Below are 13,478 nucleotides of genomic sequence, written 5' to 3'. Positions count from 1 at the left end.
TTATTTGTCATTTCCAGTTGCATAATACACACAGACACACACTTCATCAGCCATAACACTGACTAAACAGAATGGTTTTTAATATAGCTTTGAATAGTAAAACAGGTAAAACACTAAGGATGGAATAACTCTAAGTAAAAAATTCATCTAATCTAAAGAAAAATCTCAAATTGTTTTCATTTTAATCAATTTACTTAAACTGACATATGACGTGTTACCTGGTGGATCTGGTACCATTATTTCAATATCTGAAAACTCTCCCCAAGGTCAAACCTGTGAGCAGAGATACACTCACAGTATTATTCTGATGTATCCAATAATAAATTGTCCTGCTAAGCTGCACTTGAACCTGCTCCCTGGTACAACACCACATAGAGAAAGACCCTAATAAGGAGAGGATGAATACAATGTGTTATAAACTCTCACATTTAAGATATTTTGGCAAAGAAAGTATGCATCTAGGATGTCCTCTAACATGTATTAAAACATACTATCATGTTTTGATCAGTTTAGAGGGAACTTTGATGTAGCTGTAGTTTGATGAACAGAGTGTATTAACCTGTATAAGAATGGCCAGGTGATAGAGGGGAGGGGCTATGAGGGCAGAGTGAGTCTGGTCACCCAGGAGCTGGAGAGAGGCAACGTGTCTCTGAGGCTGAGAGACTACAGAAGGTCAGATAAAGGAGGGGACATCTGTCAGGTCATCGTAGTGTGGGTTTGTGGTCCAGGGAGGGTCATTGTTCTATAGGTAAAGAACATAATAATGAACATCTTTACATTAACTATGACGACACAGTCTCTCTGCATGTACAAATACAATTATACTTTCAAATGTAAGTAGGAGTTGGAGCATTAGAGGTGGTTAGCTGGTTATGCTGCCCATTCTAACCACTCTATACTCTAAGCTTGTATATATCTACAGTGTTTGATAAGAGAGGCTCACTTAGCAGTGGTGCATAGTGAAGAACATGTTGAAAAAAACATGCAACTCATAGCGCCATAGATTACACGGATGTATGTTGATGTAGGACCATTAACATACAGCAGCTGCATCTCATAGAGAATCCTTGTTTTCAACAAATCTGGTTACTGACACTACCATGTTATTCATCATCAATGTTTAAGATAAACTCGCACAGTATATAACTGAAGTGTTCTATTATAATGATGTTTTAACTTTCTATTTTATGTCCTTCTACACAACTTCAATAGCTGGTGAGTAATTTCATATATCTGTTTTATGACATACAACATCATGGGTTAAGAATGTACCAATATATTTCAGACTTTGAAGATAACACTGCTATTGTTTTCTTTTAAATTTCATGGTGCCATTATTTCAATATCTGAAAACCCTCCCTTCATGGTCAAACCTGTGAGCAGAGATACACTCACAGTATTATTCTGATGTATCCCATAATAAGTTGTGCTGCTAAGCTGCACTTGAACCTGCTCCCTGGTACAACACCACATAGAGAAAGACCCTAATAAGGAGAGGGTGAATACAATGTGTTATAAACTCTCACATTTAAGATATTTTGGCAAAGAAAGTATGCATCTAGGCTGTCCTCTAACATGTATTAAAACATACTATCATGTTTTGATCAGTTTAGAGGGAAGTTTGATGTAGCTGTAGTTTGATGAACAGAGTGTATTAACCTGTATAAGAATGGCCAGGTGATAGAGGGGAGGGGCTATGAGGGCAGAGTGAGTCTGGTCACCCAGGAGCTGGAGAGAGGCAACTTGTCTCTGAGGCTGAGAGACTACAGAAGGTCAGATAAAGGAGGGGACATCTGTCAGGTCATCGTAGTGTGGGTTTGTGGTCCAGGGAGGGTCATTGTTCTATAGGTAAAGAACATAATAATGAACATCTTTACATTAACTATGACGACACAGTCTCTCTGCATGTACAAATACAATTATACTTTCAAATGTAAGTAGGAGTTGGAGCATTAGAGGTGGTTAGCTGGTTATAATGCCCATTCTAACCACTCTATACTCTAAGCTTGTATATACCTACAGTGTTTGATAAGAGAGGCTCACTTAGCAGTGGTGCATAGTGAAGAACATGTTGAAAAAAACATGCAACTCATATCGCCATAGACTACACGGATGTATGTTGATGTAGGACCATTAACATACAGCAGCTGCATCTCATAGAGCATCCTTGCTTTCCAAAAATCTGGTTACTGACACTACCATGTTATTCATCATCAATGTTTAAGATGAACTCGCACAGTATACTGATGTGTTCTGTTTTAATGATGTTTTAACTTTCTGTTTCATATCCTTCTACACAACTTCAGCAAGAGGTGAGTAATTTCATATATCTGTTTTATGATCTACAACATCATGGGTTAAGAATGTGCCAATATATTTTAGATTTTGAAGATAACACTGTTATTGTTTTATTTTAAGTTCCATGGTGCCATTATTTAAATATCTGAAAACCCTCCCTTCATGGTCAAACCTGTGAGCAGAGATACACTCACAGTATTATTCTGATGTATCCCATAATAAGTTGTGCTGCTAAGCTGCACTTGAACCTGCTCCCTGGTACAACACCACATAGAGAAAGACCCTAATAAGGAGAGGGTGAATACAATGTGTTATAAACTCTCACATTTAAGATATTTTGGCAAAGAAAGTATGCATCTAGGCCTTTCCTCTGACATGTATTAAAACATACTATCATGTTTTGATCAGTTTAGAGGGAAGTTTGATGTAGCTGTAGTTTGATGAACACAGTGTATTAACCTGTATAAGAATGGCCAGGTGATAGAGGGGAGGGGCTATGAGGGCAGAGTGAGTCTGGTCACCCAGGAGCTGGAGATAGGCAACGTGTCTCTGAGGCTGAGAGACTACAGAAGGTCAGATAAAGGAGGGGACATCTGTCAGGTCATCGTAGTGTGGGTTTGTGGTCCAGGGAGGGTCATTGTTCTATAGGTAAAGAACATAATAATGAACATCTTTACATTAACTATGACGACACAGTCTCTCTGCATGTACAAATACAATTATACTTTCAAATGTAAGTAGGAGTTGGAGCATTAGAGGTGGTTAGCTGGTTATAATGCCCATTCTAACCACTCTATACTCTAAGCTTGTATATACCTACAGTGTTTGATAAGAGAGGCTCACTTAGCAGTGGTGCATAGTGAAGAACATGTTGAAAAAAACATGCAACTCATATCGCCATAGACTACACGGATGTATGTTGATGTAGGACCATTAACATACAGCAGCTGCATCTCATAGAGCATCCTTGCTTTCCAAAAATCTGGTTACTGACACTACCATGTTATTCATCATCAATGTTTAAGATGAACTCGCACAGTATACTGATGTGTTCTGTTTTAATGATGTTTTAACTTTCTGTTTCATATCCTTCTACACAACTTCAGCAAGAGGTGAGTAATTTCATATATCTGTTTTATGATCTACAACATCATGGGTTAAGAATGTGCCAATATATTTTAGATTTTGAAGATAACACTGTTATTGTTTTATTTTAAGTTCCATGGTGCCATTATTTAAATATCTGAAAACCCTCCCTTCATGGTCAAACCTGTGAGCAGAGATACACTCACAGTATTATTCTGATGTATCCCATAATAAGTTGTGCTGCTAAGCTGCACTTGAACCTGCTCCCTGGTACAACACCACATAGAGAAAGACCCTAATAAGGAGAGGGTGAATACAATGTGTTATAAACTCTCACATTTAAGATATTTTGGCAAAGAAAGTATGCATCTAGGCCTTTCCTCTGACATGTATTAAAACATACTATCATGTTTTGATCAGTTTAGAGGGAAGTTTGATGTAGCTGTAGTTTGATGAACACAGTGTATTAACCTGTATAAGAATGGCCAGGTGATAGAGGGGAGGGGCTATGAGGGCAGAGTGAGTCTGGTCACCCAGGAGCTGGAGAGAGGCAACGTGTCTCTGAGGCTGAGAGACTACAGAAGGTCAGATAAAGGAGGGGACATCTGTCAGGTCATCGTAGTGTGGGTTTGTGGTCCAGGGAGGGTCATTGTTCTATAGGTAAAGAACATAATAATGAACATCTTTACATTAACTATGACGACACAGTCTCTCTGCATGTACAAATACAATTATACTTTCAAATGTAAGTAGGAGTTGGAGCATTAGAGGTGGTTAGCTGGTTATAATGCCCATTCTAACCACTCTATACTCTAAGCTTGTATATACCTACAGTGTTTGATAAGAGAGGCTCACTTAGCAGTGGTGCATAGTGAAGAACATGTTGAAAAAAACATGCAACTCATATCGCCATAGACTACACGGATGTATGTTGATGTAGGACCATTAACATACAGCAGCTGCATCTCATAGAGCATCCTTGCTTTCCAAAAATCTGGTTACTGACACTACCATGTTATTCATCATCAATGTTTAAGATGAACTCGCACAGTATACTGATGTGTTCTGTTTTAATGATGTTTTAACTTTCTGTTTCATATCCTTCTACACAACTTCAGCAAGAGGTGAGTATTTTCATATATCTGTTTTATGATCTACAACATCATGGGTTAAGAATGTGCCAATATATTTTAGATTTTGAAGATAACACTGTTATTGTTTTATTTTAAGTTCCATGGTGCCATTATTTAAATATCTGAAAACCCTCCCTTCATGGTCAAACCTGTGAGCAGAGATACACTCACAGTATTATTCTGATGTATCCCATAATAAGTTGTGCTGCTAAGCTGCACTTGAACCTGCTCCCTGGTACAACACCACATAGAGAAAGACCCTAATAAGGAGAGGGTGAATACAATGTGTTATAAACTCTCACATTTAAGATATTTTGGCAAAGAAAGTATGCATCTAGGCCTTTCCTCTGACATGTATTAAAACATACTATCATGTTTTGATCAGTTTAGAGGGAAGTTTGATGTAGCTGTAGTTTGATGAACACAGTGTATTAACCTGTATAAGAATGGCCAGGTGATAGAGGGGAGGGGCTATGAGGGCAGAGTGAGTCTGGTCACCCAGGAGCTGGAGAGAGGCAACGTGTCTCTGAGGCTGAGAGACTACAGAAGGTCAGATAAAGGAGGGGACATCTGTCAGGTCATCTATGTGTGGGTTTGTGGTCCAGGGAGGGTCATTGTTCTATAGGTAAAGAACATAATAATGAACATCTTTACATTAACTATGACGACACAGTCTCTCTGCATGTACAAATACAATTATACTTTCAAATGTAAGTAGGAGTTGGAGCATTAGAGGTGGTTAGCTGGTTATAATGCCCATTCTAACCACTCTATACTCTAAGCTTGTATATACCTACAGTGTTTGATAAGAGAGGCTCACTTAGCAGTGGTGCATAGTGAAGAACATGTTGAAAAAAACATGCAACTCATATCGCCATAGACTACATGGATGTATGTTGATGTAGGACCATTAACATACAGCAGCTGCATCTCATAGAGCATCCTTGCTTTCCAAAAATATCGTTACTGAAACTACCATGTTATTCATCATCAATGTTTAAGATGAACTCACACAGTATACTGATGTGTTCTGTTTTAATGATGTTTTAACTTTCTATTTCATATCCTTCTACAAAACTTCAGAATATGGTGAGTAATTTCATATATCTGTTTTATGATCTACAACATCATGGGTTAAGAATGTGCCAATATATTTTAGATTTTGAAGATAACACTGTTATTGTTTTATTTTAAGTTCCATGGTGCCATTATTTAAATATCTGAAAACCCTCCCTTCATGGTCAAACCTGTGAGCAGAGATACACTCACAGTATTATTCTGATGTATCCCATAATAAGTTGTGCTGCTAAGCTGCACTTGAACCTGCTCCCTGGTACAACACCACATAGAGAAAGACCCTAATAAGGAGAGGGTGAATACAATGTGTTATAAACTCTCACATTTAAGATATTTTGGCAAAGAAAGTATGCATCTAGGCCTTTCCTCTGACATGTATTAAAACATACTATCATGTTTTGATCAGTTTAGAGGGAAGTTTGATGTAGCTGTAGTTTGATGAACACAGTGTATTAACCTGTATAAGAATGGCCAGGTGATAGAGGGGAGGGGCTATGAGGGCAGAGTGAGTCTGGTCACCCAGGAGCTGGAGAGAGGCAACGTGTCTCTGAGGCTGAGAGACTACAGAAGGTCAGATAAAGGAGGGGACATCTGTCAGGTCATCGTAGTGTGGGTTTGTGGTCCAGGGAGGGTCATTGTTCTATAGGTAAAGAACATAATAATGAACATCTTTACATTAACTATGACGACACAGTCTCTCTGCATGTACAAATACAATTATACTTTCAAATGTAAGTAGGAGTTGGAGCATTAGAGGTGGTTAGCTGGTTATAATGCCCATTCTAACCACTCTATACTCTAAGCTTGTATATACCTACAGTGTTTGATAAGAGAGGCTCACTTAGCAGTGGTGCATAGTGAAGAACATGTTGAAAAAAACATGCAACTCATATCGCCATAGACTACACGGATGTATGTTGATGTAGGACCATTAACATACAGCAGCTGCATCTCATAGAGCATCCTTGCTTTCCAAAAATCTGGTTACTGACACTACCATGTTATTCATCATCAATGTTTAAGATGAACTCGCACAGTATACTGATGTGTTCTGTTTTAATGATGTTTTAACTTTCTGTTTCATATCCTTCTACACAACTTCAGCAAGAGGTGAGTAATTTCATATATCTGTTTTATGATCTACAACATCATGGGTTAAGAATGTGCCAATATATTTTAGATTTTGAAGATAACACTGTTATTGTTTTATTTTAAGTTCCATGGTGCCATTATTTAAATATCTGAAAACCCTCCCTTCATGGTCAAACCTGTGAGCAGAGATACACTCACAGTATTATTCTGATGTATCCCATAATAAGTTGTGCTGCTAAGCTGCACTTGAACCTGCTCCCTGGTACAACACCACATAGAGAAAGACCCTAATAAGGAGAGGGTGAATACAATGTGTTATAAACTCTCACATTTAAGATATTTTGGCAAAGAAAGTATGCATCTAGGCCTTTCCTCTGACATGTATTAAAACATACTATCATGTTTTGATCAGTTTAGAGGGAAGTTTGATGTAGCTGTAGTTTGATGAACACAGTGTATTAACCTGTATAAGAATGGCCAGGTGATAGAGGGGAGGGGCTATGAGGGCAGAGTGAGTCTGGTCACCCAGGAGCTGGAGAGAGGCAACGTGTCTCTGAGGCTGAGAGACTACAGAAGGTCAGATAAAGGAGGGGACATCTGTCAGGTCATCGTAGTGTGGGTTTGTGGTCCAGGGAGGGTCATTGTTCTATAGGTAAAGAACATAATAATGAACATCTTTACATTAACTATAACTACACAGTCTCGCTGCATGTACAAATACAATTATACTTTCAAATGTAAGTAGGAGTTGGAGCATTAGAGGTGGTTAGCTGGTTATAATGCCCATTCTAACCACTCTATACTCTAAGCTTGTATATACCTACAGTGTTTGATAAGAGAGGCTCACTTAGCAGTGGTGCATAGTGAAGAACATGTTGAAAAAAACATGCAACTCATATCGCCATAGACTACATGGATGTATGTTGATGTAGGACCATTAACATACAGCAGCTGCATCTCATAGAGCATCCTTGCTTTCCAAAAATATCGTTACTGAAACTACCATGTTATTCATCATCAATGTTTAAGATGAACTCACACAGTATACTGATGTGTTCTGTTTTAATGATGTTTTAACTTTCTATTTCATATCCTTCTACAAAACTTCAGCAAGAGGTGAGTAATTTCATATATCTGTTTTATGATCTACAACATCATGGGTTAAGAATGTGCCAATATATTTTAGATTTTGAAGATAACACTGTTATTGTTTTATTTTAAGTTCCATGGTGCCATTATTTAAATATCTGAAAACCCTCCCTTCATGGTCAAACCTGTGAGCAGAGATACACTCACAGTATTATTCTGATGTATCCCATAATAAGTTGTGCTGCTAAGCTGCACTTGAACCTGCTCCCTGGTACAACACCACATAGAGAAAGACCCTAATAAGGAGAGGGTGAATACAATGTGTTATAAACTCTCACATTTAAGATATTTTGGCAAAGAAAGTATGCATCTAGGCCTTTCCTCTGACATGTATTAAAACATACTATCATGTTTTGATCAGTTTAGAGGGAAGTTTGATGTAGCTGTAGTTTGATGAACACAGTGTATTAACCTGTATAAGAATGGCCAGGTGATAGAGGGGAGGGGCTATGAGGGCAGAGTGAGTCTGGTCACCCAGGAGCTGGAGAGAGGCAACGTGTCTCTGAGGCTGAGAGACTACAGAAGGTCAGATAAAGGAGGGGACATCTGTCAGGTCATCGTAGTGTGGGTTTGTGGTCCAGGGAGGGTCATTGTTCTATAGGTAAAGAACATAATAATGAACATCTTTACATTAACTATGACGACACAGTCTCTCTGCATGTACAAATACAATTATACTTTCAAATGTAAGTAGGAGTTGGAGCATTAGAGGTGGTTAGCTGGTTATGCTGCCCATTCTAACCACTCTATACTCTAAGCTTGTATATATCTACAGTGTTTGATAAGAGAGGCTCACTTAGCAGTGGTGCATAGTGAAGAACATGTTGAAAAAAACATGCAACTCATAGCGCCATAGATTACACGGATGTATGTTGATGTAGGACCATTAACATACAGCAGCTGCATCTCATAGAGAATCCTTGTTTTCAACAAATCTGGTTACTGACACTACCATGTTATTCATCATCAATGTTTAAGATAAACTCGCACAGTATATAACTGAAGTGTTCTATTATAATGATGTTTTAACTTTCTATTTTATGTCCTTCTACACAACTTCAATAGCTGGTGAGTAATTTCATATATCTGTTTTATGACATACAACATCATGGGTTAAGAATGTACCAATATATTTCAGACTTTGAAGATAACACTGCTATTGTTTTCTTTTAAATTTCATGGTGCCATTATTTCAATATCTGAAAACCCTCCCTTCATGGTCAAACCTGTGAGCAGAGATACACTCACAGTATTATTCTGATGTATCCCATAATAAGTTGTGCTGCTAAGCTGCACTTGAACCTGCTCCCTGGTACAACACCACATAGAGAAAGACCCTAATAAGGAGAGGGTGAATACAATGTGTTATAAACTCTCACATTTAAGATATTTTGGCAAAGAAAGTATGCATCTAGGCTGTCCTCTAACATGTATTAAAACATACTATCATGTTTTGATCAGTTTAGAGGGAAGTTTGATGTAGCTGTAGTTTGATGAACAGAGTGTATTAACCTGTATAAGAATGGCCAGGTGATAGAGGGGAGGGGCTATGAGGGCAGAGTGAGTCTGGTCACCCAGGAGCTGGAGAGAGGCAACTTGTCTCTGAGGCTGAGAGACTACAGAAGGTCAGATAAAGGAGGGGACATCTGTCAGGTCATCGTAGTGTGGGTTTGTGGTCCAGGGAGGGTCATTGTTCTATAGGTAAAGAACATAATAATGAACATCTTTACATTAACTATGACGACACAGTCTCGCTGCATGTACAAATACAATTATACTTTCAAATGTAAGTAGGAGTTGGAGCATTAGAGGTGGTTAGCTGGTTATAATGCCCATTCTAACCACTCTATACTCTAAGCTTGTATATACCTACAGTGTTTGATAAGAGAGGCTCACTTAGCAGTGGTGCATAGTGAAGAACATGTTGAAAAAAACATGCAACTCATATCGCCATAGACTACATGGATGTATGTTGATGTAGGACCATTAACATACAGCAGCTGCATCTCATAGAGCATCCTTGCTTTCCAAAAATATCGTTACTGAAACTACCATGTTATTCATCATCAATGTTTAAGATGAACTCACACAGTATACTGATGTGTTCTGTTTTAATGATGTTTTAACTTTCTATTTCATATCCTTCTACAAAACTTCAGAATATGGTGAGTAATTTCATATATCTGTTTTATGATCTACAACATCATGGGTTAAGAATGTGCCAATATATTTTAGATTTTGAAGATAACACTGTTATTGTTTTATTTTAAGTTCCATGGTGCCATTATTTAAATATCTGAAAACCCTCCCTTCATGGTCAAACCTGTGAGCAGAGATACACTCACAGTATTATTCTGATGTATCCCATAATAAGTTGTGCTGCTAAGCTGCACTTGAACCTGCTCCCTGGTACAACACCACATAGAGAAAGACCCTAATAAGGAGAGGGTGAATACAATGTGTTATAAACTCTCACATTTAAGATATTTTGGCAAAGAAAGTATGCATCTAGGCCTTTCCTCTGACATGTATTAAAACATACTATCATGTTTTGATCAGTTTAGAGGGAAGTTTGATGTAGCTGTAGTTTGATGAACACAGTGTATTAACCTGTATAAGAATGGCCAGGTGATAGAGGGGAGGGGCTATGAGGGCAGAGTGAGTCTGGTCACCCAGGAGCTGGAGAGAGGCAACGTGTCTCTGAGGCTGAGAGACTACAGAAGGTCAGATAAAGGAGGGGACATCTGTCAGGTCATCGTAGTGTGGGTTTGTGGTCCAGGGAGGGTCATTGTTCTATAGGTAAAGAACATAATAATGAACATCTTTACATTAACTATGACGACACAGTCTCTCTGCATGTACAAATACAATTATACTTTCAAATGTAAGTAGGAGTTGGAGCATTAGAGGTGGTTAGCTGGTTATAATGCCCATTCTAACCACTCTATACTCTAAGCTTGTATATACCTACAGTGTTTGATAAGAGAGGCTCACTTAGCAGTGGTGCATAGTGAAGAACATGTTGAAAAAAACATGCAACTCATATCGCCATAGACTACACGGATGTATGTTGATGTAGGACCATTAACATACAGCAGCTGCATCTCATAGAGCATCCTTGCTTTCCAAAAATCTGGTTACTGACACTACCATGTTATTCATCATCAATGTTTAAGATGAACTCGCACAGTATACTGATGTGTTCTGTTTTAATGATGTTTTAACTTTCTGTTTCATATCCTTCTACACAACTTCAGCAAGAGGTGAGTAATTTCATATATCTGTTTTATGATCTACAACATCATGGGTTAAGAATGTGCCAATATATTTTAGATTTTGAAGATAACACTGTTATTGTTTTATTTTAAGTTCCATGGTGCCATTATTTAAATATCTGAAAACCCTCCCTTCATGGTCAAACCTGTGAGCAGAGATACACTCATAGTATTATTCTGATGTATCCCATAATAAGTTGTGCTGCTAAGCTGCACTTGAACCTGCTCCCTGGTACAACACCACATAGAGAAAGACCCTAATAAGGAGAGGGTGAATACAATGTGTTATAAACTCTCACATTTAAGATATTTTGGCAAAGAAAGTATGCATCTAGGCCTTTCCTCTGACATGTATTAAAACATACTATCATGTTTTGATCAGTTTAGAGGGAAGTTTGATGTAGCTGTAGTTTGATGAACACAGTGTATTAACCTGTATAAGAATGGCCAGGTGATAGAGGGGAGGGGCTATGAGGGCAGAGTGAGTCTGGTCACCCAGGAGCTGGAGAGAGGCAACGTGTCTCTGAGGCTGAGAGACTACAGAAGGTCAGATAAAGGAGGGGACATCTGTCAGGTCATCGTAGTGTGGGTTTGTGGTCCAGGGAGGGTCATTGTTCTATAGGTAAAGAACATAATAATGAACATCTTTACATTAACTATGACGACACAGTCTCTCTGCATGTACAAATACAATTATACTTTCAAATGTAAGTAGGAGTTGGAGCATTAGAGGTGGTTAGCTGGTTATAATGCCCATTCTAACCACTCTATACTCTAAGCTTGTATATACCTACAGTGTTTGATAAGAGAGGCTCACTTAGCAGTGGTGCATAGTGAAGAACATGTTGAAAAAAACATGCAACTCATATCGCCATAGACTACACGGATGTATGTTGATGTAGGACCATTAACATACAGCAGCTGCATCTCATAGAGCATCCTTGCTTTCCAAAAATCTGGTTACTGACACTACCATGTTATTCATCATCAATGTTTAAGATGAACTCGCACAGTATACTGATGTGTTCTGTTTTAATGATGTTTTAACTTTCTGTTTCATATCCTTCTACACAACTTCAGCAAGAGGTGAGTAATTTCATATATCTGTTTTATGATCTACAACATCATGGGTTAAGAATGTGCCAATATATTTTAGATTTTGAAGATAACACTGTTATTGTTTTATTTTAAGTTCCATGGTGCCATTATTTAAATATCTGAAAACCCTCCCTTCATGGTCAAACCTGTGAGCAGAGATACACTCACAGTATTATTCTGATGTATCCCATAATAAGTTGTGCTGCTAAGCTGCACTTGAACCTGCTCCCTGGTACAACACCACATAGAGAAAGACCCTAATAAGGAGAGGGTGAATACAATGTGTTATAAACTCTCACATTTAAGATATTTTGGCAAAGAAAGTATGCATCTAGGCCTTTCCTCTGACATGTATTAAAACATACTATCATGTTTTGATCAGTTTAGAGGGAAGTTTGATGTAGCTGTAGTTTGATGAACACAGTGTATTAACCTGTATAAGAATGGCCAGGTGATAGAGGGGAGGGGCTATGAGGGCAGAGTGAGTCTGGTCACCCAGGAGCTGGAGAGAGGCAACGTGTCTCTGAGGCTGAGAGACTACAGAAGGTCAGATAAAGGAGGGGACATCTGTCAGGTCATCTATGTGTGGGTTTGTGGTCCAGGGAGGGTCATTGTTCTATAGGTAAAGAACATAATAATGAACATCTTTACATTAACTATGACGACACAGTCTCTCTGCATGTACAAATACAATTATACTTTCAAATGTAAGTAGGAGTTGGAGCATTAGAGGTGGTTAGCTGGTTATAATGCCCATTCTAACCACTCTATACTCTAAGCTTGTATATACCTACAGTGTTTGATAAGAGAGGCTCACTTAGCAGTGGTGCATAGTGAAGAACATGTTGAAAAAAACATGCAACTCATATCGCCATAGACTACATGGATGTATGTTGATGTAGGACCATTAACATAAAGCAGCTGCATCTCATAGAGCATCCTTGCTTTCCAAAAATATCGTTACTGAAACTACCATGTTATTCATCATCAATGTTTAAGATGAACTCACACAGTATACTGATGTGTTCTGTTTTAATGATGTTTTAACTTTCTATTTCATATCCTTCTACAAAACTTCAGAATATGGTGAGTAATTTCATATATCTGTTTTATGATCTACAACATCATGGGTTAAGAATGTGCCAATATATTTTAGATTTTGAAGATAACACTGTTATTGTTTTATTTTAAGTTCCATGGTGCCATTATTTAAATATCTGAAAACCCTCCCTTCATGGTCAAACCTGTGAGCAGAGATACACTCACAGTA

The sequence above is a fragment of the Osmerus mordax genome, chromosome 25, assembly GCF_038355195.1.
Source record: "Osmerus mordax isolate fOsmMor3 chromosome 25, fOsmMor3.pri, whole genome shotgun sequence".
Lineage (NCBI taxonomy): Eukaryota > Metazoa > Chordata > Actinopteri > Osmeriformes > Osmeridae > Osmerus > Osmerus mordax.
The sequence above is the reverse complement of the archived record's forward strand: the minus strand, read 5'-3'. Positions refer to the sequence as shown.